Here is a 5,667-nt window from a genome sequence, read left to right on the forward strand (position 1 = left end):
TGACCGTTGTCTGAAAATGTTCTGAAAATCGTGTCCCCGAAAATCTCCGGGTACCCCGCCAACCTCCCCTGCCAACAATTGCAACCGTAAGGTCGGGCGGTAGGCCTACCGTCCAGGAGGCCCCAAAGCCCGCAAAACGCCATTTTGCCATTTTCTCATCGGGACTTCCGAGGGGAACTCATTAACGAGCTCCAGGAGTGGTATGCCAGAAATTGCAACTTGACCCGTCGCCGGGCACACCCGCTACTCTCTGCGGGAATACCCCCACCGGGTGCCGGGTAAAGGCCTCGGATCTGACCTCATGGACTTCCGTCTGCGCACGGATTTTGCTCTCGCGGGCCCAAGAGCCACTTTCCACGGCCTACCAACGCAATCCGAAGTGCATTGGCCAACCATTACAACGGGAAACACTTTGCCTCTCCACCAGAGACTAAGTCCAATTGGTTAACCATTTCTCAGGAAAACACTTTGCCTCTCTGCCAGAGACTTAAGTCCAATTGGTTAACCATTTCTCATGGCCGCAATTTGCCTGCCGTTCAGAGACCAAGTCCAATTGGTTAACCATTTCTCTTGAAAACACTTTGCCTCTCCGCCAGAGACTAAGTCCAATTGGTTAACCATTTCTCAGGAAAACGCTTTGCCTCTCTGCCAGAGACTAAGTCCAATTGGTTAACCATTTCTCTTGAAAACACTTTGCCTCTCTGCCAGAGACTAAGTCCAATTGGTTATCCATTTCTCGTGAAAACACTTTGCCTCTCTGCCAGAGACTAAGTCCAATTGGTTAACCATTTCTCAGGAAAACACTTTGCCTCTCTGCCAGAGACTAAGTCCAATTGGTTAACCATTTCTCGTGAAAACACTTTGTCTCTCCGCCAGAGACTAAGTCCAATTGGTTAATCATTTCTCAAGGCCACAATTTGCCTGCCGTTCAGAGACCAAGTCCAATTGGTTAACCATTTCTCTTGAAATCACTTTGCCTCTCTGCCAGAGACTAAGTCCAATTGGTTAACCATTTCTCTTGAAAACACTTTGCCTCTCTGCCAGAGACTAAGTCCATTTGGTTAACCATTTCTCTTGAAAACACTTTGTCTCTCCGCCAGAGACTAAGTCCAATTGGTTAACCATTTCTCGTGAAAACACTTTGTCTCTCCGCCAGAGACTAAGTCCAATTGGTTAACCATTTCTCTGGAAAACACTTTGCCTCTCTGCCAGAGACTAAGTCCAATTGGTTAACCATTTCTCAGGAAAACACTTTGCCTCTCTGCCAGAGACTAAGTCCCATTGGTTAACCATTTCTCGTGAAAACACTTTGTCTCTCCGCCAGAGACTAAGTCCAATTGGTTAATCATTTCTCAAGGCCACAATTTGCCTGCCGTTCAGAGACCAAGTCCAAATTGGTTACCCATTTCTCTTGAAAACACTTTGCCTCTCTGCCAGAGACTAAGTCCAATTGGTTAACCATTTCTCTTGAAAACACTTTGCCTCTCTGCCAGAGACCAAGTCCAATTGGTTAACCATTTCTCGTGAAAACACTTTGCCTCTCTGCCAGAGACTAAGTCCAATTGGTTATCCATTTCTCTTGAAAACACTTTGTCTCTCCGCCAGAGACGAAGTCCAATTGGTTAACCATTTCTCTTGAAAACACTTTGCCTCTCTGCCAGAGACTAAGTCCAATTGGTTAACCATTTCTCGTGAAAACACTTTGCCTCTCTGCCAGAGACTAAGTCCAATTGGTTAATCATTTCTCTTGAAAACACTTTGCCTCTCTGCCAGAGACTAAGTCCAATTGGTTAACCATTTCTCGTGAGAACACTTTGCCTCTCTGCCAGAGACTAAGTCCAATTGGTTCACCATTTCTCTTGAAAACACTTTGTCTCTCCGCCAGAGACTAAGTCCAATTGGTTAACCATTTCTCTGGAAAACACTTTGCCTCTCTGCCAGAGACTAAGTCCAATTGGTTAACCATTTCTCTTGAAAACACTTTGCCTCTCTGCCAGAGACTAAGTCCAATTGGTTAACCATTTCTCGTGAAAACACTTTGCCTCTCTGCCAGAGACTAAGTCCAATTGGTTAACCATTTCTCAGTGGCACACCGAGGGCAATCTGTAACGTCTCGCGGGCCCGGGGGCCCCTTTGCACGGCCTGCCAATGCAATCCGAGGCGCACTGTCCTTCGTTTGGTTAACCATTTCTCAGGGGCACACCGAGGGCACCCTGCATTGTCTCGCGGGCCCGGAGGCCACTTTGCACGGCCTGCCAATGCAATCCGAGGTGCTTCGCCCTTGGCCGCCTTCCCGGCCGGCTTCGGGACGTTTCGGGGGCTCTCACCGGGGCAAATCCGGTCCCCCGGGCGATTAGGAGGCCTCCCCGGGCAGGCCCGGGCTTCAGGCCGCCGCTTTTCCATCCCGGCCGAAAGAGGCGAAAAATGCCGAAAATGGCCAAAAATGGCCGCCGGCAGGGCCTGTCGGTCGGTTTGGCGGCAGCCTGGGTCGGTCCCTGCAGACCTGGAGGCTCGAGAAGGTTTTTGGCGATGTCGACCGATTCTCGATTTGCCACCTCCTACTATTCTGCAGGTACCCCGCCAACCTCCCCTGCCAACAATTCCAACCGTAAGGTCGGGCGGTAGTCCTACCGTCCAGGAGGCCCCAAAGCCCGCAAAACGCCATTTTGCCCTTTCCTCATCGGGACTTCCGAGGGGAACTCATTAACCAGCTCCAGGAGTGGCATGCCAGAAAATGCAACTTGACCCGTCGCCGGGCAGATTCGCTACTCTCTGCGGGAATACCCCCACCGGGTGCCGGGTAAAGGCCTCGGATCTGACCTCATGGACTTCCGTCTGTGCACGGATTTTGCTCTCGCGGGCCCAAGAGCCACTTTGCCCGGCCTGCCAATGCAACCCGAGGTCCATTGTCCTCATTGGTTAACCATTTCTCGTGAAAACACTTTGCCTCTCTGCCAGAGACGAAGTCCAATTGGTTAACCATTTCTCAGGGGCTCACCGAGGGCAATCTGTAACGTCTCGCGGGCCCGGGGGCCCCTTTGCACGGCCTGCCAATGCAATCCGAGGCGCACTGTCCTTCGTTTGGTTAACCATTTCTCAGGGGCACACCGAGGGCACCCTGCATTGTCTCGCGGGCCCGGAGGCCACTTTGCACGGCCTGCGAATGCAATCCGAGGTGCTTCGTCCTTGGCCGCCTTCCCGGCCGGCTTCGGGACGTTTCCGGGGCTCTCACCGGGGCAAATCCGGTCCCCCGGGCGATTAGGAGGCCTCCCCGGGCAGGCCCGGGCTTCAGGCCGCCGCTTTTCCATCCCGGCCGAAAGAGGCGAAAAATGCCGAAAATGGCCAAAAATGGCCGCCGGCAGGGCCTGTCGGTCGGTTTGGCGGCAGCCTGGGTCGGTCCCTGCAGACCTGGAGGCTCGAGAAGGTTTTTGGCGATGTCGACCGATTCTCGATTTGCCACCTCCTACTATTCTGCAGGTACCCCGCCAACCTCCCCTGCCGACAATTCCAACCGTAAGGTCGGGCGGTAGTCCTACCGACGAAGAGGCCCCAAAGCCCGCAAAACGCCATTTTGCCCTTTCCTCATCGGGACTTCCGAGGGGAACTCATGAACCAGCTCCAGGAGTGGCATGCCAGAAATTGCAACTTGACCCGTCGCCGGGCGCACTCGCTGCTCTTTGCGGGAATACCCCCACCGGGCGCCGGGTAAGAGCCTCGGATCTGACCTCATGGGCTTCCGTCCTCGCACGGATTTTGCTCTCCCGGGCCCAGGGGCCACTTTCCCCGGCCTTGCGAAGGCAATCGGAGGTGCTTCGCCCTCGAAACCGCCTTCCCGGCCGGCTTCGGGACGTTTCCGGGGCAAATCCGGTCCCGCGGGCGAAGGGGAGCCTTCCCCGGGCACGCCCGGGCTTCAGGCCGCCGCTTTCCGTGACCTACCGAAAGACGCGAAAAATGCCGAAAATGGCCAAAAATGGCCGCCCGGCACGGCCTCGCGGTCGGTTTGGGGGCAGCCTGGGTCGGTCCCTGCAGACCTGGAGGCTCGAGAAGGCACTTGGCGATGTCGACCGATTCTCGATTTGCCACCTCCTACTATTCTGCAGGTACCCCGCCAACCTCCCCAGCCAACAAATCGCAAATGCCGATCGGCGGGTGACCGTCCGGTAGTCATGCCGACGAAGAGGCACCTAGGCCCCGCAAACGCTTCCAAATCCGACCCCATCCCGGACCGGTTCTTTTTAAAAAAGGCTCCCAGGATTCCGGATTTTTTCCTGCCGCACTCGGGACCACCCGACGGACACGAAACCGGGAACCTTTCCCCGGTCCGACCCTCCTCGGCCCGGCCAGCCGACGCCGAAGCGGCCGACTGGTTAATGATTTCACCCTGCTCCGACGTGACGCGTTTTCCAACCGCGCATGCGCGGCTCTGCCACCCGAACCGCCCCCTCACGTGGGGGCTCTGGGTCCGCCCCCGGCAGCCATTTCCTCCTGCCGGTCCGTTATTTTACGCCGTTTTTCGCCCTCCAGCCCTGCCGGAATGCTGCCTGCTCGCTGGTTAACCATTTCGCTCCCTGCACTTCGGCTTCTGCCTGCTGGGGAAGCCCGCTGCTGCCTCTAACCGTACTCACGGGCGGGCGGCTCTCCTGCGCGGCCTCCGGCCACGCCCCCTCACCTGGTTTGCTGGGAACCCGCCCCCGGCAGCCTGTTACTCGTGCCGGTTCGGTCTTATCGGCCCTTTTTGCACCTTCCCTGCCTGCTGGCATGCTTCGGCTCACCGGTCAACCGGTTCCCCGTTCTCCACTTAGACTTTTGAGCTGCGGGGCTGGTCTGCCGCGAACTGCACCCGTATTACGGGGCGGGCGGCTCTACTGCCCGTACGGCTGCCCTGCCTGTTAACTGGTTAACCGTTTCCCCGTCCACTACTTCGTCCCTGGACCTGCCGGTGTGTTCTGCAGCTAACTGCACCCGTATTACGGGGCGGGACGCTCCGCTTACCGGCCGGCTGCCATGCCTGCTTAACTGGTCAACCATTTACTCACATATACTTAGCCCCTGGAGCTGCTGGGCTGGTCGGCGACCTAACTGCACCCTTGTTGCCGGGAGGTCGGCACTAATTGCCGGCCGGCCGGCTGCCCTGCCTGCTAACTGGTAAACCCTTTACCCACATGTACTTAGCCCCTGGATACTGATGGGCTGTTCTGCACCTAACTGCACCCTGATTAGCGGGCGGGCGGCTGTAATTACCGGCCGGCTGCCCTGCCTGCTAACTGGTTAACCATTTACCCACATGTACTTAGCCCCTGGAAACTGATGGGCTGTTCTGCAACTCACTGCACCCTTACTGGCGGGCGGACAGGCGGCCGGCTCTAATTACCGGCCGGCCGGCTGCCCTGCCTTGCTAACTGGTTAACCATTTACCCACATGTACTTAGCCCCTGGAAACTGATGGGCTGTTCTGCACCTAACTGCACCCTTATTAGCGGGCGGGCGGCTGTAATTACCGGCCGGCTGCCCTGCCTGCTAACTGGTTAACCTTTTACCCACATGTACTTAGCCCCTGGAAACTGATGGGCTGTTCTGCACCAAACTGCACCCTTATTAGCGGGCGGGCGGGCGGCTCTAATTGCCGGCCGGCTGCTCTGCCTGCTAACTGGTTAACCATTGACCCAC

Source organism: Cetorhinus maximus, unplaced genomic scaffold (genome assembly GCF_964194155.1).
Source record: "Cetorhinus maximus unplaced genomic scaffold, sCetMax3.hap1.1 HAP1_SCAFFOLD_3076, whole genome shotgun sequence".
NCBI classification, from domain to species: domain Eukaryota; kingdom Metazoa; phylum Chordata; class Chondrichthyes; order Lamniformes; family Cetorhinidae; genus Cetorhinus; species Cetorhinus maximus.